Below are 24,644 nucleotides of genomic sequence, written 5' to 3'. Positions count from 1 at the left end.
AACTCAGGAAAAGAAACTTTAAAATCCCTCTGGTGTTCACTTTTTAGTCTGTCATTTTCCATCCGTATGACCTTGGGTGAATCACTTTATCTATGTCTTTGTTGCCCTCTCTAAATTTGAAGTCTTAATTAAACTATAGAGTCCTTGGTGGCCTTTCAGGGAAAGGTGTAACTGAAGTGTCAAGTATGACGCATATTTTATATTTTAGACTTCCCTGAAATTGATAAGCTCTAAGGATTTTGATATCTTACTTAACAGATAGCAACAGCAAGTAACTTTGATAAAGTTCTCCTCAGAGGCTGAGAATTTGGTGAAGTTTTCTGTTCAGAAAAGAAAAGGAAAAAAAGAAATTGCTATTCAGCAGACTGATTTGCTGGAAAATTTTCTTGTTTCACCTAGAAGACAAGAACACAGGAGCTTTAGAGATTGTGTGTGTGTGTGTGTTAGGCTGAATTGTGTGTGGGCAGTGTTGGCCATCTGTCTTTTTTTTTTTTTTTTTACATCAAAATATAAAGCCCAATTGGGGCTTTGTAGATATAAATATAAAGCCTGGCTAGCTCACTTGGTCAAACATCTGACGATTTCGTCTCAGGTCATGATCTCACGGTTTGTGGGTCTAAGCCTGGTATCTGGCTCCAAGCTGGTCATGGAGCCTATTTAAGATTCTCTCTCTTCCTCTCCCTTTGCGCCTGTCTCACTTGCTTGACGTATCTCATTTACTTTTACTTTTGTTCATTTTTGGGTCTCCATGTTCATATAATCCAAATGCTAATTTACCCAAGTAAGACTAATCCCCTAGAAGCCTCAACAGTCAGCCAATAATTCAGTGCCACACCACAGAACTTTCAGTTCAACTTCTCAAATTTGTGAAGGAGAAGGATTAAAATGTGTGTGCCCCATAAAGAAGAAACAACACTGAACAATCTACAATTATATGGAACTTTCCATCATCCAGGCTGCTATAGCAGCTTTTCCAACTCTGTTATCTACAGGAGTGGTTCTCAATCTGGGGCAGTTTTGCCTCCCAGGGGACATTTGCAGTGTATAGACACTTTTTGATTGTCATGGCTCAGAGCTAGATGCAGAGGCCAGGGATACCGCAAAATACCGAGCGATGCAGAAGACAGCCCCCACAATAAAGTATTATCTGGACCAAAATGTATATAGTGACAGTGCTGAGGATAAGGAAGCTGGGTCTTGATCATCCCTTTTAACCCAGAATCACATATGCCAATTTCCTAGGTTTTTAAGCTTGCTAAGAGAAAAAGCTAAAGATTAAATTTAATTGAGATTTTCACATGATACATCAGTAGCTTTCTGATGCAAAGGACTTTCAAGTTTGTAATATCACCTGTAAAACAGGTCAGTTGGTGATAAGAAAAATAATAATCGCTTACATATATGTTATGTTGTAGTGTCCAAAACAAATTTATATATATCACTGTGTTTATCACTTAAGTCCTATTTGAGAGTTATGGCTGGCATCATAACCATTTTATAGAAAGGGAATTATTTTTGCACGTTGAATCTCTTGAAATTGCTTTTCAATTTATTATGACACTGTAATTATTGAGGAGTCACCAACAAATCTGTCAAATGTCAAGTATTTCTAGAAGGAAACATTCAGGGTGTGGGCTGTTCATGTCTCTTCCATAGGGCATGAGTGAACTTACCTGGGAGGAAAATGGAAGTTTAGGGACTGCTGTGGAAGTGGTAAATTGCACGGTATGCCACAATTGTGCCACAAAAATGTACATTTTTTGGGTAGCAGCAGTAGATACTGGAAGTGTCATTCTTACTTGAGCGGCCTTTTTTATAGAACCTGAAACAGAATGGGGTTTTGATCAAGGAAAATTCCTGGCCTCTAATCTGTTCTTTGCAAGGCTTTAACATGCTGTGTTCCATAGACCATACCTTGAACTTTTAGTGAAGAAAAGTTCAGGGATATCACAGGCTCACCTGTTGTTTGGATCTCCTTGGCAAGCCAAAAAAATATGAATATAAATGTGCCAAACCCATTAGACACTTTAAAGGACCTCTTTTGATTCTGGAAATATCTTAAAGACAGTGCCAAAAGACAATCAAGGTGGACATGAGGATTCAAAAGAGTCCTTGCTGAATGTGAAATGAGTTCTTGCCTTGTTCAGGACGGGCACGGAGCCTGTGGCTTTTGAACCCTGGTTTCCGCAGCAGGCCGAAACTAACTTACTCTCTGAAATGGCAGCAGTGACACACTAGTGGATTTCCTCACCCACTAGATGGGATGGTCCTCTCTGGGGCAGCGGAGAGGATTAAAGCTGTGATGTAATGGACTTAGCAGATGCAAGCATATTACAAGCACTTGACAGCAAATCCTTCTTGAAGAGGCTGTGAAGTTTTGATTATGGCTCTTTGTGCTGGTATGATCTCTTTCCTTGAGATTTCCTCAGCACACCTGTTTGTTTGCTCTTGCCCGTGTACAATGCCACTACCCTAAATCAGACTCTTGACATGTTCTGCAAACACTTCATGAATGACGCCAAACCCTGTCTCTACCTAAAACCCTTCAAAGGACTTTCCTAAAGAAGTAAGTCTCCCTTTGCCCGTCCTTTATGTTGGAGCTCCTTAGGTTTTCTCCTTTTCCAGTGGTTTCTGGCGTGAATTCCCTGATGCTGTATTTTAATAAGCATCGTATGCACCAGTGATCACAGAAGCCCTGTTCTCAGTAACCCAAAGAGGGAAGCAACCCGGATGTCCACCAATGGATGGACATGAGTGGATAAACAGAATGTGATATATACACACAATGGACTCTCATTCGCCTTACAGAGAAAGGCAGTTCTGATAGATGTGGTAACACAGAACAACATTGAAAACATTATGCTAGGTGAAAAAAGCCAGTCAAAAAAGGCCAGATGCTATGGGATTTCACTAACTGAGATACTTAGAGAAGTCAAATCTGTAGAGATGGCAAACGGGAAGAGTGGTGCCCAGGGGCTGGGGGAGAAAGGATAGGGAGAGATTGCTTAATGAGTAAGGGATTTTGGTTTGGAGTAAATGAAAGCATTCTGGAGGTGGATGGCAGTGGTGGCTGCACACTACTCACTGGTGCAGTTAATGCCACTGAGCTTTACACTTAAAGATGGTTAAAACAGCAACCTTTGTTATGGCATATTTTACCACAGTAGAAAAGATGTTTAAAATAAATACAGTATAATAGTAAAGGAAAAATTGCTACTAATTATTGATTACCATGTACCAGGCATTGGGCTGGTCCTGTTATGTACAGTCATTAGTTTAAGCCTTACATTAACTCTTAGAGATCAGTGCTAGGGGTGTTCCTATTTACCATCGAGAAAATTAAAGCCATGCAAGGTCAAGTCAGCCTAAGGTCATGCAGCTGGGAAGTTGCATAGCTGAGATTGAAACCCAGATGGCAAGTGACAAATTCTTACTCCCTCTGCTTACTCCCTCACCTGGTGCCTGTGTGTTGACAACCATCACATTTTGAATCTCTGCCCCAGACCTTGGGAGAATGACAGTGATGATGGCGATATTGATGCTTTACCAACAGTATTTTCAGCCTCTTCAAAAAATGATGAAATACTGCCCCTCATTCCGATTTAAAGTTGAGAAGTCTGAAGCATAGGGAGGTTAAATAACTTGTTCAAGTGCACTCATCCATGGCAGAGCCAGGATTTACACCTAGGTCAGTCTGATTTAAAGCCATATTCTTAAATATTACTGTGTTCTTGAATATCCCACAAGCACCCTATTCTAAGATAAACTCTCTTTTTTTCCCCCTCGTATTTTAAAATTTCTCGACTGGGGATGTAACTTATTATATCCATACAGTGTTCTTCCTGCACCCTGGTATTAACTTGATGGATGGACTTTGTAGAACTCAGGAAATATTTATCATTCTAGGTATACTAAGTGTGCAGAAGAAGTTTGTTAAAACATGATCTCCTGCACAATTACCAAAACCTGGCTCTTCTGCACAGATCTAAATGAAAGAATCAGGAACCCAAATGAGAAGAACAAGTATATATAGGAGAGAATTCTCTTCCAGCCCTCAGTGAGATGCTTTGGGGGCTAGAAAAACTTGGCTGTTCCACTTAGAGAGTGTGCCTAAGTAACTTTTAAAAGTTTAAGCCATTTTACATGATTTTGATCACCCCTATTGTAGCCATCTTTCTCTCTTGCCCATGCTTCATTCCCTTCTCTGTGAGCATCTCTGTCTCAGTGCTAAGAACGGGGTGCCTCTGGGTCCTTTGATGGGCAGTGGTGTCTTGCATCAACTCACATTGTTGCCTCTTTACCAGTTTTACAATTGCCCTCAGAAACTCCAGAAAATGGAACTGGACAACTTGGAGCCCAAGCACAATTTCTAAGACTTAAATCCCTGACCCCATAGAGACCCTAAGAGATGCTGTGGAATGCAAACTCTACCAACAAATCCGATCTGCTTTGTTCTGTGAGAGAGTTCCCTAACAACCATGAATCATTAGGCATCATAACGAAAGGGCCAATTTTCCTGCTGTATAAAACCAGCTTTTCATAAAAATAGGCATCCTTGATGTCATGGGTAGAATTAAGTGACCCGAATGCAATTTTTTAACAAAGGAAATAGTGGTTAAGAGTTTTTGCCATCATTTTTGTCCCCTGGAGTATATCTTGCCTGTACCCAAATCTAGATCTGGAATAGTTTACTTGTGATAATAATTAGACATTACCATGACAACTGCAATGTTTAAACATTGCTGGTGGCAGAAGACATTACTTCCCAAGAAAAAGATTTTTTTGAGGAAATATGTGCAATATTCCAAGGCATAACAAAAATATGTGTGGTTACCTTAAAATATACTATAATTTTCCCATTTGTTACTGATAATGTAAATCCAAAATGGAGTTGAAATTTCAGTGCGGTGGAATCACATGAATTTAAAGGTTGACTTGACTGCTATTACCTTCTGGAAGGAGAGGAAGGAGCTTGTGCTTGGAGAAGGCTGTCATCAAATATTCATGCTATAAAAATTCTCAAAATAAAATGTTGGTTTTTAAACAAATGTCAAGAGGTAGATGGCATTCAGTGAATGGTTCCAGGATGAGTGTAAATAGTGTTTCTTTAATTAAAAGCAAGCAAAAAAAAATAACTAATTAAATGTCATGATAGGACAGGGAAAGTCTAAGAGAGAAAGGGCTCAGTGGGAAACCATGCCAGAGAACTGGACTCTGCTCCTGACAAGGGGGTCAAACACGAGCACCATCCTCATTTCTGCAGAGCGGGTTCAAACAATGCCAAATAGTACCATAGTAACAGAACCACATCCACAGAAAGGAGAGCCTTAGCTAGGGAAGGAGCCTGCAGTAAACGTGTTATTATTTTTTTAGTGTTTGTTTATTTTTGAGAGAAAGAGTGAGAGAGAGAGAATGAGAGAATGAGTAGGGGAGGAGCAGAGAGAGAGGGAGACACAGAATCTAAAGCAGGCTCCAGGCTCTGAGTTGTCAGCACAGAGCCCGATGCAGGGCTCAAAACCATGAATCGTGAGATCATGACCTGAGCCAGAGTCAGATACTTAACCCACTGAGCCACCCAGGTGCCTGATATGTTGCTATTCTTAAAAATACTAATAGCTACCACTGAGTGAGTACCTCATTTGTTCTGAGGAGTTTGAAAGCACTTTACGAGCGCTATCTCACCAGAGCGAGCTTTTGCGTCAGTCACCAGCAAAGCACACAAAAACTTTTTTTTTATGTGAGCAATTGCTATTTTTGGATTTCTCAAAAAGCATTGAATGAGCCTCAGAGGAAAACTTGGACTGTTGCTGAACTACCTTTGTTCATATTTTGAATTGGTATTGTTTTTATTTGAAAATACATAACACAGGGGGGTAGGCAGCACCATAATCTTCGCAGGATCAAAAGCTCTAAAGCTTTAGCTGGGGCCACAGGGTCTCTACCACCACTCCTTCCTGAACTAGTTGCTATTAGGTAATGCCAGGGCTAGGAGAAAACTAGGGTGTGTGACTTTAAGTGGGACTGGAGCCCCGATCCCCCCCACCTACCCTGAACTTGCTCTGAACCACTTGACAGCAGCACCTCCTGTCCATCCTGGACACACTGCCTGTTGCAAATCCCCCTTGTTGTTTTTATCTGAACTTTGTGTCTGATTCCATATCATCACTCCCCAGGAAATTTCTACCCAGGTTGAAAACACACATCCCACTTCCAGGCATCTGCTTCACGTTTCCTGGATGGCCCAGTAATGTGTTTGTTTAGCTCACTTCACATTAGACTATAGATTTTGCCAGTGGCCTTTTGAACACCAGCCTCAGGATGTTTGTTTTTGTAAGTTTTTGTCTTATCTCACTTCCTCTGAAAAAGCCTTACTTTTCACAGCTTGGCTGAAGCCTGAATACGCAGCTCTCTGTGCCTTGCCTAGACTTCTTGCCAGTGCGTGAGGCTGATTTGCAGTTTGAAAATCATGGCCATTCTGCCTTGCAGCATTTCACCAAACAGGCACAACAAAGGCATTCTAAGAACACAGACAGGAGTATAGTGAAGTACATCAGCAGTGGTCTCTCTCCCTCCGTCTCCCTCCCTCCCTTTCCAGCCCACCCTCTTCTCTCTCACTGGGGAAGTGGGATGAAGTTCAGTGATTCTCGAATGCAAGGGAAGCACCTGGGGAACTTGTTAAAATGCAAATTCACAGACCACGTCCTCAGAGATCCAGTATCAAAACAGCTGAATGAGTCCTGGGAATCTTTTTAACACCTCCTTTCCCCATCACCACCCCTACCATTTTGATGAAATAGTTGGTAGATCTGAACCTAAGGAAACCCCAGTAAACTGGGTTAAAATCTTATAGTTGAACATCTCTATCTCAGATCTGACTTTGAATTCTAGTTCAGTAATTGCCTGGCTGGATAACCTTCTGAATCCCAGTTTCCCTCAACTGTGGATAAAAGATTTTGTGAGGATTCATTGGGCTACGCCCAAGAGGAATGTTCAACAAATAGTAGTTCTCATTAAATCATTATGTTCTAAAGAAACACAAAAGAAATGAAAAGAGTAGAAAATAGAATCTTATTAATGATGTTGTCGGAGGAGAATGTAATTTTAGTCTCTGTGTAACTAAAGGTGAAACTTGGACCATATATGAAAGACAGAAAGCAAGTGCCTAGCTCTTTTATTTCCAGTGGTCTTGAGCCCCTATCTCTCCCTTAGCTTGCTCCTTTCTTAAGCCCCATCTCCACTCAGCATGCTTTGGGAGATTTCTTGAACTCACTTCCTCAGGGAGGGTGACCTTCCTGACCTGTAGGTTAAATCCACATCACCAGTTACTTCCTCTTGATGTGTTCATTACGTGTTATTGTTAATTATGAGTTTCATGTCTGCCATCCTGCTGGATGAGAGGCTCCACCACTAAGGGATGGATCTTGGGGGCTATTAGAGCCTTATTTCTAGCAGGAGGTTCATACTATGAGCCTGATGCATGTCTTTGTCGGGAGTTAATAAATGTAAAGAAGATTTAAAAAAAAAATTCACTAGTGCTTTTCAATTAGAGAATGGAATGTCTTGGGGACACTAACTTTCTTGTCATGGCACTTTCCTTCCAAATGGACCACCTGGATATAGTGCTAAGGAAATCTGCAAGAATCCATCAGTTCTCTTTCAGTTGGCTGGTTTTCCAGAGCACATCAAGAAAATCTTAGGCAGTTCCTTGAAAAAAGACCAAATCATAACACAGAGCTTTGTTTTGCCTTCTGCAAGGAGTTAGACAAATTGCACAAGAGAACAGCAGATGACAACATCAATTTTAATTATGTCTCAGTGAAACACCTGAAGGTACCGTTTAAATGAAGCACTGCTGTAGTTCACAGGACCTCCAAAGGGTGCAGGGAGAATTAATGAAGTAGAGACAGAATGATTGTGTTTACCAATCTACTCACAGCTTTGCTGCATTTAATTTTTTCTTCTTTGCTTATATGGAGAAATTTTAGCTTGGCATTAATATTCCCACAAAAGAAAGGTGATTCACGAGGTGAATGAATTAAGCATTCTACCAGACTTGTTCTCAGAAGTTGGAAAAATGGCAAAAATCACACATTATTTCAAGCCTGGAAAAGCTGAGATAATATTTTTTCTCCATTGTCTTTCATTTTCTGCTTCTGGCTAAAAATAGAAAGCCACTTTTATATCCTTCTAAACATGTTCTTAGGGGAAAAGGCACCTTCCAAGTGGAAGCAGGAATGGAGAATAAATACTAAGTTCTATTTCTTTTGGCATATAGACTTCATTTGAATTTTGCTCATAAGGCTGAAGTTTTCCTTACTGCAGAATAAAAGTCTACCTGGAAGCTTCGGAAAGGTGAAGAAGGCCACATAACTCCTAGCCATGTTCTTAATTTAGTCCTCATTACAACTTAACTCTTCTCCCTCTATTGGCCAATTTCTCTGAGTATTTATGTTCCATTATTGTCAAAGGAAATCAAGAGTGCCATCTAGAATGACCGGTGTGACAAGGATGTAAGCATAGCTCGATAAATTATGCATTCATCATTTATTGGCACAGTTCTGGAGATGCAATTTTTAAGGTATTTTGATACATTCCTGTATTCATTTCTTTGAGCCCATTTGTTTTCTTTCTTTCGGGAAAGAAAATACACTAAAAACAAAGACAGAGTGTACTCTCTGGCAAATTATGAACAGCGCCAGTAATAGAGTACCTCTGAGTTCTGGGAGGTCATTTTGCAAAGGCTCTGGACTTGGTCTGGTTGATGAAAGCCCCTGATACTGGTAAATAGTTTGAGCTTTATTAGGTTTATCACTTGCCATAAATACAAGGAAAAGCCAGTGTGGAGACAACCATATCATCAGATAGGAAAGCACTGAGACACCGCGTGGAGATATCACACGTCCATTGAAGTCCATGAGAAAGAATAGCATATTGTCGCTCTCCTACACAGAAAAAGCAACAAGGAAAGGATTACTTGACTAAAGCAATTTCCAAGGTAAATCCCTTCAGTGATATTCTATGGTCAAAAAGGTTCTGCACAAAAAGTCTACAATATTGTATTTTTAGAGAGTCACGTGCATTTTGATCAATTAAAGACCTTAGGAATTCCTGAAACCATGTCTGTTTTATTTAACTTTTCCCAAATTCATTTGACCCCTGTTTTTTAGCACACCTATTAACAAGAACTAGATGAATTAAAAAATAGTCTGTTGGGGTACCTGGGTGGTTCACTTGGTTAAGCATCTGACTCTTGATGTTGGCTCAGGTCATGACCTCATGGTTTCGTGAGTTCCAGCCTCCCATGGAGCTCTGGGCTGGCATTGCAGAGCCTGCTTGCGATTTTCTCTCTCTCTCCCTCTCTGCCCCTCCCCCACTTGCGCTGTCTCTGTTTCTCTCAAAATAAACCTAAAAACAATATATTTTTTAAAAAAATAGTTCCTTACCCATAAGTCCCTCTGTGCCCCCCAGCCCTTCTCTTCCTTCAGACTCTACATAACACGAGGACAACCTATAGTAGTTCAATAGTTTCCAGTCCTTTGTGTGTCATGGCTTGTCATATTACAGACAAGTATAATGCGAATTATAGTCGCTGCATGCAACACACATGTATAATGGATTATTAATATTTTTCCACTTAGTGCTTTCTGACTGTCTTTACCTGCCATGAAGTAATCTGTGAATTCTCCTGTTTTATACATTGATGTTGTAAGGCCCCAGTAGGGGATCACCAGCCAGGGGGTGTGTGGGGAGGCGGGGAGTGTTCAGCCACAGCTTACTGGTTGGGAATTCCATTCTGATGAGCTAGCAGGTATGCGCAGAGTGACCAGCCTGGCTGTGAAGCCTGTTTGTGCACTGAGGCGTCCTCTCCACCGGCCCATTGTTTGGTGTCCGCTTCCCCAGCAGGAAGTCAGATAGGAGCACTGTGCCTGGTGCCTCTCGGTTCCACTGCCTCCCTCACTCCAGGCACTTTCTGGGGAGCTGGTCCTCTATCATCCAGATGACTCCCCTCACTCCCGGTGTCAGGTACACCTCATTTTTCTTTCTTGGTTTCTGTAAGAGGCCGCAGACCAGATGGAGGAAAACTGAGGGATGCATCCATCAACTGTGCCTGCAAATGTTTGGAGGATTTTCACTTCCTTTCAATTAGGAGCTGGCTGTTCTCAGAGGATCCCCCTATCTCCACTGCCCTTCTTTTTCCCAGAGCAGACAGCCAGACTTTCACTTCACTGTTAGAAATAGGACTCTGGGAAAAAGTAATCAGGTAGGAAAGAGGTAACTGACAAGGAAAAGTTATATTCCAGTGGACTGATGAGAGCTGATAGGATTCCACATGCTCTCCAGATACACCTAGAAGCTAATTCCAGGTTCCATATTCCCATTTGGAGATCTCTAGTCTCTTTCTTTCGTTATTATTTCCCAGTAGAGTATATTGGCTCCTTTATTCCCTTAAAAAGTAATCCATATTCATTGCTCAAAATCGCAACTATACAAATGAGCAAAACAATGAAAATAAAAGTCACTCAAAACCACTATTCAAAGAGAATCACAGTTAATATTATAATGTATTTCTCCTAGTCGTTTTTCTTCCATAAATATTTGTAGTTTATTTTAAAATACTAGAACATCTGTGCGTAATGTATTATAAACATCTTTTCCATCTCACTGTACACCTGAATTGTCTTTCATGCCATGGCATATTTCTTCTGTGATATCATTTCTGGAGGCTGCCTGAAATCCTTTCCACGGGTCTGTGTATGTCGATGCTTGATCCACCCCTTCATGCAATTCAAAGTAGCGACTGAATGTTTCAGATTGTTTCTTATTATGAAAAGGGCTATGGTTAATAATTCTGTAACTAAGTCTTTACACACACCCTTGACTTTGTACTGATTCTGCTTCTTTTCTTGTGAGACAAAATAAACACACAGAAAATTGCATAAAACATTTTTACAGGTCATTGAATAATGGTAAAAATGGACATCGATGATTGAATGACAGTATGAATGTACTTAATGCTATAGGACTTAAAAATGACCCAAATGGTAAATTTGATGTTACATTTGTTTTACAACAATAAAAAAGGAAAGAAAAAAAAGAACACTGATATAATTACTATGCTGAGCCAGAAAAAGATCATTGCCACAGCCCATGAGCCTCTCTCTATCACAACTCCCTCAGACTCTCCTGAGGGAGATATCACCATTTGGATATCTTTCTCTTCATCTTAGTTTTACCTAATATGAAAGAATACCCCAAAGTGTGTGTTCCTGATTTTTTATAGAAATGAAATCATGGTTTTATATGTGACTTCTTTGGCTCAATATATGCTTACAAGATTTATTCGTGTAGTGTGCCCCTTTACATTGCTGCATGGCATACCATGTGTGCATATACTGTAATTTATCCATTGTACCCAGGGTGGATATCCCAGGTTTGATCTACTGTAGTCCGCAATCATCCTACTGCACACGCGCACCCTTCTCTAAGGTGCACACCCAAAGCTGAAATCACTGAGTCATGGGATAAGTGTATCTTTAACTCTAGTAGATACCCGAGTAAGTGATTACATTATTCCTACCAGCTGTGTATGAGAGTTCCCGAAGTTCTTTGTTCTCCAAACATTTGGTATTTTCAGACTTTAAAATTTTTTTCTCAATCCAGTAGATGTACACGATAGCATTTCATTTTGGTTTTTATTTGCATATGTTGTATTATTAATGAGATTGAGCACCTTTTCATATGTTTATTTATTGATCATTTAAATTTCATCTCTTGTAAAGCAAAAGACTAGAGTCTTTTGCAGAACCTTTTCTGCTGTATTGCCTATTGTTTTCTTAGTATTTTGGGAGAGTTCTTTTTCTCTTTAGAGAACTTAGCCCTTTGTTGGTTATGTGTTTCCCCAATATATAGATTTTCACCCTCTTAATGGTATTTCTTTTTACTGTGGTGAAATAAATAGCTCTTTCCATATTGTTCTTCGTATTTTAAGGCATTCTTATCTATACTGCATTTGTGAAAACCTCCTTCTATATTATTTTGTAAGTTTAATGGTTTATTCTCTCCTATATGAGAATAGAATTGATTTTTTATATTGAAATCTAGAAAAGATGTTTATTTTATTAATATATGTAACATGTCTGTAGTTTTGGGAGGGTTTGTATATATAAAATCATACTGTTTTTAAGGAACATATTTTTTTCTTCCTTCATCTTTACGTCTGTCTTTCTTTCTTTTTTTTTTTGGCCTCACTGTACTGACTGGAACCTTCTCCATAATTCTGATTAGAAGTAATAGTGGGTAACTTTGTCTTTTTCTTGACCTCAGAGTGGGAATACACCTTCAAGTAAGATGACTGCTGGGGTTTTGTGGCTCTTCTTTATCAGATTAAGTAAGTTAAGTCCCTCTTATTCCTAGTTTGCTTCAGGATTTTCTTTTTCCTTTCTTGTCTCTCTTTTTTTTTTTTTTTAATCATGAATGAGTGTAGAATATTTTTTTCAAATGCTTTTTGCATTTCTGCATCCTTTGAAATCATATGAATATTGTCTTTTAATGTTTTGGTTAACTGTTATGTCATAAGCCATACTAGTATTTAGTAGATTAGAAGAACCACCATTTTACTGGTCCTTACACATCTGTGGAATGAGAGGACTTAGCAAGATGACTGTTCTGCCACTCTTCCTTGAATGCTCTCAGGCAGTCATGGTGAGAAGGTATCTGGGGCTTGAATCACATGGAAGCTCAGCTTGGATGTTGGAGTGTCCTACCTGGCTTTTTGAATGACTGGCATCTCAGTAGAGATGGCTCTAAGTCCCAGTGCAGCTGAGTTGTTGGGATGGCTGGACCAGTCTTTCTCCACAGAGTCTTAGGGCCTCTTTCTCTCTCTCTCTGGCCTCTGGAAGTTCTCTCCAGCTGGGTAGCAGCCTTCTTCCATGGAGATCTGGTGTGCACAGCAGGAGCTGCCCATCTTTCCTAAGGCATGTTCCAGGAATTGGCAGAGAGCACAGTTCTGCCACATTCCATTGGTTAAAATAAGCCACAGGCCAGCCCAGATTCAGTGCCAGAAGACTATGCAAGGATATGATGCCAAGAGGCCATCTCTAAGACCAGCTACCACAATATAATGTGGTGAATTACATCAATTAGATTTTCTAATGTCTTCTAGCCTTACATACTTGGGGTAAACCCAAGTCATAATGAATTCTTCCCAAATCAAATACATAACTTGTTTAGCCTGGCTAATTTTCACTTTTCCCTTATAATATAGTTCAAAAAAAATTAGAGGTATCCTTGCCCTTAAAAAGAATCCAAAAATACTCTTATATGAAAATAGTTGAATGGATGAATCTAGGGGGTATAAGTAAGCAAAATAAGTCAGTTAGAGAAAGACAAATACCATATCATTTTACTCATATGTGGGATTTAGGAAACAAACAAACAAATAAAACAACAACAAATGAGCAAGGGGAAAAAAAGAGACAAACCAAGAAGGCTGCCATTTTAACTGTAGAGAACAAAATGATGGTTACCAGAGGGGAGGTGGGTGGGGAGGTGGTGAACTAGGCAGTGGGGATTAAGGAATACACTTGTTGTGGTGAGTACTGAGGATGTATGAAGTGTTGAATCACTATATGCTACACCTGAAACCAATATAACATTGTATGTTGACTATACTTGAATTTAAAATAAAATTTAAAAAATATAGTTGAGGGACCAAGTTCTCTCCTCTCCTCATGTATGCTCTAAGATGAAATTTCTTTGCTGGTTCCTTGGAGGGGGTGGGATATTGGAACAATTTTATTGTGCTCCCAGAATGACAGGCATCTGACCCTGAGCAGCCATGATTTCACTAGGTGACTCACTGTCATGTCATATCCTGTTCCCTGCTGATGGTGCTACCTTTTACACAAAAGTATTCAGAACACCCTGCATGGGCATTGAGGTGAATCTCCCTCACTGCCTCCTCTTCTGGGCAACCTCACATTGGTCGCATTAGAAGGATTAGGACAGCAACTTCCTTAAATCCTGTGGTGCCCAACTAATGGAGAGTGACTCATGCCTCTGACAGGGAAGTTAATGTTTCTTAGTGCTTATTTTGGTCATTCTTCCAATTTCCTCCCCACATTTGTTGATCCTATCTTCCATTAAGTTTATGAAAAGATTATAGGACATCACTATAAGGTAATTGGGCTAGCCTTTAGTTACTAGTATAGTAGATTGTATTTGAAGAATTATAGCTTAAAGTGTGCCATGCACTCTCTCTATATAATTATTATGTATAATTATATATAACACATTATGTATAATATACATGGTTTATATATATGTATATATATATATGTGTTTCCAATGATATATATTTTTATACCCACATGCTGTGTGTGTGTACACACAGATATATACACTGGTTGTGTGTATAGACTTTATATATTCTGGTGGACAAAACACAGCCAGAAATTTATCAGAATTTCTCCTATTGGGAGGTGAGTCTTTGACTTCTACCTTTGAATGCCTTTGAGCAAGAGGATGTTGAAAGAGGTGATGCTGTAACTATTCTCAAGCTTCAGGCCTTAATAGACTGGCAGCTTCCACATTCTGTCTCTTGAAATGCTCATTCAGAGAGAAGCCACCTACCATAGAGGAAGTCAACAAATCTGAGACCACCATGCTGTGAAGAAGGCCAGGTTAACCACAGGGGAGTAGAGAGACCTGACCAGCTGCCATTCAGGTATACTGGTGACAGAGTTGTGATTGAAGAATCATCAGATGATCTAGCCTCAACCACCATCTATTCATACTAACCGATACGGAGATTATAGGAGATACCAGTCTATTTATGAATAAAGATGAAAGCAGTTTGGGTCATATGATTGACATGTTGTGGAACATCCTATACTTAGAGAATGTAGAAATTCAGGGTGGATGAGCTGGACTGAGGATAAAGACCTAAAAATCCTGAGTGCATATTGTTATTTGACATCACTGGACATGGCCTACTCCTGTTCTTAGCCCCTCACTGTGTGTAAGGGTCACACCCCTAGGAGAGTGTAATAGAATCTCAGCTGTGGAGAAGGACAGTATGTGTCATACATCTTGAATGAGAATTCTAATGTGTCCCCAGAGAACAGTACCAACCCTGTCCCATCTCTTGCCAAAAACAAAAGTAAAATAAAATTCAAAAGCATTATGTTAGACTCTAGCTGTTGTTCATGAGACTGATAGGAACTTTTGTGTAGATATTTTCCCACTGTTAAAGGTATTTATCAAATTATCTCTTCTGTTTTCTTTAAAGACCTACACCATCTGGTAATTGCCTACCAATTTGATTAGCTTTCTTCTAACTTACTCTTCATTGACTGTGCTCTAGTCACTGTGACTTTTTTAATCTACTCTTTCAATTTACCAAGTTCATTCCCATTGGGAGTTCATTTGTACTTATCATTTCTTCTGTGTAAGAGCTTCATCTCTAGATCTTCCTTGAGCTCTGTCCTTCTCAGAATTCAACTCGGAACCCAGGTGGTACCTTCTCAGAGAGGCTCTGTTTACCTCCCACACCAACATGGGAGTTTATCTTCTTTATAGCACCTATTGAGGCTGATAATTAAAAAGAAAATAAAAATTTGTTTGTAGTATGATTAATTCCACAAGAACAGGAGTTTTGAATTTCTAATTCCCAGTTCCAAGTGAGTACTTAGTAGATTTTCAATAAATAACTTCTGAAAGAACTAATGAATGGTCGGTCATCTATATATGAAGGAGGGGGACCAAGGGCCCTCGATGAGGGCCATTGAGCATGTGTCTTACAGGATTCTGTCTCCAGTGCTTCCATATCTGACCCACTGGATAATGGTTCTCAACCTCAGATACACATTGTAGGTGTCTAGGGACCCACTAAAACTTGAGACCTACTCCCAGATATTATGATATAATATTTTGAGTATAGCCTAGGCATCAAGATTTTTCTAAGTTCCCCAGATGACTGTTATGGGTATCCCAGTTGAGAACCAGTCATTAGGTATTAATAAAACTGAAGTTTTTTCCTTTTGTGACTTATTTTTTAAGATATTTATTTATTTTGAGAGAATGAGTGAGGGAGGGGGAGAGGGAGAGAAAGAATCGCAAGTAGGCTCCACACTCAGCACCGAGTCCAAAGTGGGGCTCGATCTCACAATCATGAGATCATGATCTGAGCCGAAATCAGGAGTCTGATGCTTATCCACATGAGCCACCCAGGCACCCCAAAACTTCTTTATTAAATGAATTCTGAGACTGTCTAACTCTAGGGTCACCAAGCAATACTAATCACTAAAGATGTCTCCAAAGTACTTGATCTAAAGAAAGATCTGGACTGCTCATGTTTACCTTAAGGATCAAATTCCCATTTACTGGTGGGAACCTTTTAGTTTATAAGAGAAGATACATAGACCTTTTGTTAGAAGATAAACTAGCAATGGTATGTGAGCTGAATTCAGAATTTTCCACATTAGTGTCTTTCTTGGTCATTGCATGTTAAAGTAGGGGAGGAAAGTAACTTAATATTCCTCCTGGGAACAGGAGCAGGTTTTCACATTTTGAAGGTCATGTTTCTGCCCCTTAGGGAAGCATTTGAGAAAACGGAGCCAGGTTCATTCCCTAAGCCCATCTCTTGGGTATCATGGGGAAGGTACTAATGGCACTGACGCATGTGCACTATGGAGCACAATGTTGGTTGAGAAAAAACTTAAAGCAACAAAACCCTGTTTTCAAAGAAAATCAAACTGCAATTCTAAAACTGATCAAAGTGGAGTGGTTCTGTTTGAAAGAGACTTTGTAGCCTGGAGGCCACTCAGTCTAGGCTGCGTCACACAGTCCTTATCCCCAGATGGCTCTGGAGGACTGAAACCTAGGGCTCTGCCAAAAGTAACTTGAAAAACACACTTGCAGTTAATGCTCTTAGGAATAACAATTATAGAGAAATTAAACTAACAACAATTAGGTAAGGGTGTGCTGTGTTTACCTTGGTATCAAGATTAAGTACGGTGTCAGGATTAATCTGGTTGGCCCTTTTCTAGGGTCATTTCAGTATACCACAAGCATGACCTGGGTACCTTGGTGAAATGCAGGCTCTTATTCAATGGGTCTTGGGTGGAACCCAAGATCTTCATTTCTGATTAGTTCCCAAGAGCTGCCAATGCTGTTTCAAATCACAGTTCATCTATCAACATCCCCCAGGAGACTTACTAAAAATGCAGATCTTGGGTCCCCATTCTGGAACTTCATCCTATAACCCTCTACCTGAGAGTCTGGAAGTCTTTGTTTTTAACAGTTTCGTTAGACTTTAACGATGTTCACTAAGTTTGAGAACCATGCTGTAGCATGTGTCTGCCTACATATCTTACTTTTTAGGAACCCAGGAGGAGAGCATGTGACTCACCAAATGCCAGGGCTGGAGGAGGGTTTGGAGATCACTCTTTTCTTGAGTAGAAAACTGAGCTCCCAGAGGGCAAACAGTTCTTTCAAGTGCCCATCACCAGCTGGCAGCAGAGCAGGACACATGCCAGTGTGGAAGACCGCCCAACCCTCAACTTCCCCCAGGAGACCACAGGTCATCAGTGCTTCTCTGTCTGTGCTTCTCTGTCTGTGCTGCTTCCTGAGGCCAGAAATTGTGTCTTTCTTGTCTTCTGCTGTATTCCTAAAGCCTAGCACAGTGCCTGGACCAAAGAAGATGCTCAGTCACTCTTACTGTTGGTTATTTGTGCTGTGTTTGTGCCTGATCAAGTATTTTCAAATTCTCTTATTAAGTATTTTCAAGTTATAAAAATGAAAACTGCTGTTTGCAGACAAAATGCCAAAGTTCTCATCAGAGTCTGAATACAGTAGACATTCAGAACATGGACTTTGGGAAGTAGAAGAGACGGCTTAGAATTTAGCCTTGGCTTCAACATTTACTAATGTGTGATTTTGGCAATTTTGCTCAACTGTTCTGTTTCCTCATTTGTAGATTGAAAATATCAATAGATTCTATGTCATGGAGTTTTGGGAACATTTAATTGGTCGGTGCATATAAAATGTTTAACATGATTCCTGGTACATAGTAAGGGCTAAATCCAACGATAGCCTCTGGATTACAAAAGTGAGATCATGATTGCAAAAGTCATACCAGAAGACACAGCATTAGGAATCCCTTGTGAACTGCCAATTCATAAGATTTTGAAATGGATCATCTCTGAAACGATTGTGTGTAATGCATAGACCATAGATCTGGAGTGAACAAACCCGGGTTTGTATTAGCCTCTCAGGACAATGGCATAAGGTAGGTCACCCTTGTATAATAAAGTGCTTACTAAGATACCAAGGAATGAGGTTACTGTGGTGAGTCACTCCCAACAGATAAAATGGCAAGATGGGTTTCTGCCCTGGGATTCTCTCCACAGGGTCCAAATATTGATTGACTAGCTTAGAGTTTGCTGCAGTTATGTGGTGCAACAGCTTTGAGCAATGTGTTTTAATCTTTACACAGGGAGTATTGTAAAGATATTTTTAGCCTGATTACTAAATAGGGGAATGTAAGTTTGAAATGCATGCCTCAAGAGTTCAGTAGGGGAATGGGACTGTGTGATTATTACTATCAGGAAGCGTTTTTTTGCCCATAACCCCGGTTTTCAGAATAGTTGTGATATTCAGACATTCTGCTGTTCTCTGAGTAAAATGCTACTTGTCTGAGCAGATATGTTGATTTTGTGCAGAAGTGGTTGGGAAAATATGGCCACTACAGACGAATATAGAGGTTATATCAACAATACTTGGAGGAAAAAGTAGTTAGTACATATTATAAGTAGATGTGACTTCTTCTTTGCCTTAGTAATGAGTCTGGCTTTTTTTTCAGTTTCAAATAACAGAAACTAACTCAAACTGGCTGAGGCCAAAAAGGGGATTCCCTGACTCTTATAAAAGAGAAGTCCAGAGGATTCATGGCTGGATGGATGCACATTCTCATACAATGACCCAGCAAAGCCACCTCTTTTCACCTCCTTACTCTTGTTTCTCATGTTGGTGTTATGTTCAAGAAGCCTCCCTCTTTGGGTGACACCAGGAGCCCTGGACTAACATCCTACCAGCTTGGCATCCATATAGAAAGAAAATTACTTCCCAAAGTGTTTGAGTGAAAGGTCTGAAAATTCACTCTGGCTGTACCTGGGTCGTATGTCCCTCCCATACCCGCCTGAGAAGGGACTGTTATCAGCAGCACCTGAACTACATAGAATACAAGACTCCTCAAAGGAAACTGAGGCATTGATTTCAAAAAGGAGGGCATGGATGCTGGGCAGGTAAACACAATAAATGTCTTTGCAATTTGCTTTTAGAGAGCTAATTAGATATGAATTTGCAAATGAGAATAACTACCCTTGCATGTAGCAGTTTGCTTTATTAAATGAGAAGTGACATGGTTTGTGTTATGTTTTTAGCATGGTAAGCTTCACAGTTACGCAGATAGTGAAAAAGTTCCAAGAGTGACTGGCGCTCAATGTATAGCTGAATGTCATAGATTTAGAAAGGGCCTCCAACAACAAAAAAGGGACATTTCAATAAAATGTACACTTTCATTCAACATAGTACGTCAGAGCCTCCCATAGGGTTTGTTAGAAGGAATCAAGATTTATTGACTGCAAAGTGTCAGATACTAGGCAGAACCCATTTACTCGTACTCCAAACATCCTACAGGGAAAGTGTTATTATTATACCCATTTTACATTTAAGGGTTAACTAACTTGCTCTTGGTGACATAGCTAGACTATGAAGGAGCTTCAGGCCATTGGACCCCAGACCCCAAGCTCTGACATACTGCGATCACTTTGGCTATTCAGAAATTATCCATGGCTGCCGGCTGGGTTTTTAAAAATATTTTTTAGAACAGTTTTAGGTTCACAGCAAAATTGAGAGGAAAGTACAGAAATATGCTATCTATTCCTTGCCCTTTCCCCCCTCCCCAACATGTGCGACTCTCCCATTATTAACATATATATATATCCCACCAGACTGGTTTCATTTGTTATAATTAATGAGCCTACAATGCTACATCATTATCATCCAGAGTCCATAGTTTACCTAAGGGTTCAGTCTTGGTGTTGTACATTTCATGGGTTTGGACAAATGTACAATGACAGATACCTATCATTATACAGAATATTGTCACTGCCCTAAAAGTCCCCTGTGCTTCCCTATTTATCCCACCCCTGCTCCTCCCATGCCCTGGCAACCATTAAAATTTGTATAGTTTACTTTGCTCTTTACAGAATGTCAAAGAGTAGCCTCCTTAGGTGAGCTTCTTTCACTTAGTAATATGCATTTAAGCATCCTCCATGGCTTTTTATGGCTTAATAGCTCATTTCTCTCTAGCACTGAATAATATTCCATTGTCTGGTGGTAGTAGTTTATCCATTCTCCTATTGAAGGACATCTTGGTTGCTTCCACGTTTGGGCAGTTATGAATAAAGCTGCTGTAAACATCCATGTGCAGGTTTTTATGCAGCCATATATTTTGAGTTCCTTTGGGTAAATATCAAGGAGTACAGTTTCTGGGTTGTATGGTAAGATTATGTTTCATTTTTTGAGTAACTTCAAAACTATCTTCCAAAGTGGCTGTACTATTTTTCATTCCCATCAGCAGTATACGCAAGTTCCCGTGGCTCCACATCCTCGTCGGCTTTTGGTGTTGTCAGTGTTCTGGGGTTTAGCCATTTTAATAAGTGTGCTACCAGCTGGTTTTAAATTTTTCACTAAAAATGTATTGCATGCCTTCTAAGTGGTAGATAATAGATGTGTATGATGCTCTGTGAATTTTTGAGAAGCAATACCCAGATAGTACCTGAGGTGGAAAACAACAGTAACTAAAACCTATTGTGTACTGACTAATACCATGTCTTAGGTTAAGCACTTTATGTATTTCCATTTTTAAATTTATTTAATCCTCCTACAAACTTCCTGAGTTAGATAGCACCCCATTTTAGAATAAGGAAACAAAGTCTCAGAAGGTGAAGACACTTGCTTCAGGGCAGTCAGTAAGTGAGTGGTAGAACTGAGGGTGGAGTCCAGATAGTTTGGCTCCATTGCCTTTGCCTTTGGCCTCTGTGCTGCACCACAGCACAGCACACTGCGGTACACCAGATCCCATCAGCCTCTGTCAGGAGCAAGATACCCTATTAGAACTCAGTCATTTTTGTACTTGGAAGTCCTCAATTATCATACAATAGTATCCAGCCCCACCCTCAAGCCACTGCTACCTTCTTAACATTGCACTATCAAAATGTTAGGTGGTAGATACTTAATTTTTAAATTCACCTTCAAAAGGACAAAGTTTTTGGAGAGTGAGACTGTCACTGAGGAAAGACAGAATACTACATTACCTATTTATTCAACAACTTTTCCAAGAAGGACTGCACATGACTGTTTCTGTGCTAGGCATTGGGGTGCCTTGTTAAGACACAGTGCCACAAAGATGCACGCAGCATAGCGACAGGTATGCAAATAAGTACTGTAGGACAGTGTGCTGAGTTTTGAAGTAGAGCAGGGGCCAAGGTGCTTGGGGGGCTTGATCTGAGCTACCCATGACAGTCAGTGAACTGCGTCTTCCCCAGTAGGTAATGGAAGGCAGTTTTTTAGTCAAAGGGATGAGGTTCTGCAAAAATACATGCTTACTTAAGAATATATTTAGCCAAAACATGGAAAAAGCCTAAGTGTCCATCAACTGACTAATGGATCAAGAAGATGTGGTTTATCTATACTATGGAATACTACATGGCAATGAGAAAGAATGGAAGTTGGCCATGTGTAGCAACATGGATGGAACTCGAGGGTGTTATGCTGAGCGAAATAAGTCAGGCAGAAAAGGACAGCTACCATATGTTTGCACGTATAGGAGGAATTTAAACGGAGGACCATGGGGGAGAAGAAGGGGGAAACTAGTGGGGGANTAGTCACCAGACAAATAAAAAAGATAATAGAAATTTAAACAATTAGTGAGCTAATCAGAGGTTGTCAGCCTTGGTTTAGTTGCTCCACGGTATCTTCAGTTTCCTTCTGTATCTGCCTTCTTCGTTGTTGGCATTCATATTCACCTGTTTTACGTCATTGTGACAAGATGGATGCTATCACTCCAAACAGAACCACGGTGGAAAGCTCACAAAGAAAGTGGTAGTGAAAAATCTTTTCCTGTAATGGAACTATCCTTTCATGAACAGGGAAGAGAGGATATGAGACTCCAGGGTGGATCCTTGCACATTACACTCACAACAGAATGACCATTTCTTTGTATGTAAAGAATTGACTGAACTTAGAATGGCATCTAACAGAACTTCCTATTTAGAAACTACTTTGGAAGGGCACCTGGATGGCTCAGTTAATTGAGCATCCAGCTCTTGATCTCAGCTCGGGTTTTGATCTCAGGGTCATGATTTCAAGCCCCACACTGGGTTCCATGCTGGGTGTGGAGCCTACTTAAAAGAAAAAAGAAAAGAATCCACTTTGGAAAGGAACAACATTTAATAGGTTCCTTTTAAGATCACCTAAGTATTTTCCTCAAAAGCATGTACCCTGATGTATCCAAGGCCAAATAAGTTAAATCTTTTGGTTTTAGCCAAGGTTTTCTTTTTTGTAGAACTTGTCAGAATCTTTAGCATGTCTAGATTTCTTTGAATTCCCAGGCATGCATTATTAGGTCAATGTGGTGATTTACTTTGGCAAGTATTTAACAAACAGGGTAATGTTTTCTATATGGGCACATGCAAATGTAAACTACTGGTAACCTACTCAGTAGGGAAAATTAGGATTTGAAGTAACCCTCAGAAAGAATTATACCTCAGAGGTATTTGTTCCGACATTTTGAATGCCACTTTTATAATCTACACCATAGGTTTGCAGAAAGGAAGTAGAAATGCCTTTTTATTGTTAAAGTTAGTGGTTTTCAGATGCATGACAAGCCAGAATGATTCCACAGCCTACAATCCTTCCTTGAACCTGGAGAACCTGGGATGTCAGTCACCTAATCTCTTTGGTTCTTGAGGTCTTGCACCCACACTTCATGGAGGGCTCTGTCACGTGACACAGTCCTCTAGTCTGTAAGTATAGCCCCCAGCAGATTGTGATTTCAGCTGGTCTTAGGCAGAGTGAATATTTTTTGCAAGGGGCTTATGTGAGATCCCAGAGGCCGGCTAGGACTTTCCAGAGCTTACAAGAACAGTATGCATCCCCATTTTTTCATGCGTATTTGCATATTGGTGAAAATATTCATGACACCAACACAGCCATTTTGCATGGCCACACAGACTTAGGTATTGACCATGGAATGTTTTCACTGTGGTACAGTGTTCTCAGGAACACACTTTGGGAAATAAACTCAGATGTGGGGAGTCATTTTCTTAGGTGATATTTCCATTAGTCTGGAGTAGACTGGGACAAGTTATCTAGGTATTTTCTGTTTGTTTTTTGATAATCTTATCTGTCATGTAATTTATAAGAAAAGTGTTAGGTATTATGGTGAAGTCTCATTTGATTTTGCTTTTAATGAACTGCTTTTTTTTTTCTTTGAAAAGAGTAAGATTGAGGAAGTTTGGAAAAAAAAATAACATGGTCACTCCACCTATGCGCTGATAGCAGATAATGTGGATGAAAAATAAAACATGTAAGGCATTACCTGGATGTTTCTTTGTGTTTAAATGCTTCCTATTTATAGAGTGACATTTAGATGACTGACTGAAAATTTTGCTTTCAGAAGCATGATACTGTAAGACACATCCTAAGAAAAAGTCCTTTGTGGTGAGAGCATTCAATGCTTTTCTGTGGCATCTACAACCAGCACACATCTAGTAATCAAAAGGAGAGCTGCATGGAATAAATACAGTAGTTGACTTCTGCCCAAATCCTTTTGAAAAGAGGAAGTGGAGCCTTTCTGCTCTTTGACACACAAAAGCACATTGCTTTATAATGGATTCCACAGAAAAAGCAAAATCCAAACAAAGCAGCATCTTTTTACTGTAACCTACGTACAATGTAAGTGAGATGCCAAGTATGCAAAAGGTGGGAGGGAAGAAATGCATTTTCCCTACCCCAGTTATTGGATATTGTTTAGAAATACGAGTAGTAATTGCCCATGAGTTAGACAGTTAATGTCCAGCACATTTTTTCTTCTTCCTTTTCTTCTTTAATATTTGAGTCTCAGTCTAATTTTTATATACTATTTCTTTGATTATTTCTTTTTTGTAAAAGATGGGGTGATGGTCTGACAACTAGATCCATCCTCTATCAGCCCAAGTCAGCAGGGTGAAATATAATAGCAGTTCCCTCCTTACTGATGCTTCTTTCCAGATGGGAGTAAGACTTTCCCATGTCCATTATAAGCTCTGTTTGGAAAGCAAAGCTGGATCCATCCATTTATTCTAGTGGTCGAAGTGCAAGTGGAATCATTGTCATAATGCAGCAGTTTCCGCCAAGTAGACAATGCAGAGTCCCAATTTGGAACTGACAGCAGCAAAACTAGACATTCAGCCTGCCCCCACCCTCCCACACAGTCCACATCCCTTATTGAGACCTTACTATGTGCTAGTTAACTAGTCTAACCAACTCTGCCTCACTATGAGATACAGACCTTGTTTAGTTGTCTTTGTGGCTCTGTC

At 39.9% G+C, this 24,644-nt stretch overlaps 1 protein-coding gene across 1 annotated transcript in view; it reads right to left on the bottom strand.

Moving 5' to 3' along the window:
- LOC144228446 (uncharacterized) overlaps nt 1-24,644 on the bottom strand; it is a 402,465-nt gene that overhangs the window by 83,193 nt on the left and 294,628 nt on the right. Inside the window, exon 3 of the transcript XR_013334198.1 lies at nt 13,315-15,591. The gene's annotated coding sequence lies outside the window, so the exon portion shown is untranslated. The remainder of the gene's footprint in view (nt 1-13,314; nt 15,592-24,644) is intronic.

Source organism: Crocuta crocuta, unplaced genomic scaffold, assembly GCF_008692635.1.
Source record: "Crocuta crocuta isolate KB4526 unplaced genomic scaffold, BGI_CrCroc_1.0 scaffold213, whole genome shotgun sequence".
Taxonomy (NCBI): Eukaryota; Metazoa; Chordata; class Mammalia; order Carnivora; family Hyaenidae; genus Crocuta; species Crocuta crocuta.
The sequence above is the reverse complement of the archived record's forward strand: the minus strand, read 5'-3'. Positions and strand labels throughout refer to the sequence as shown.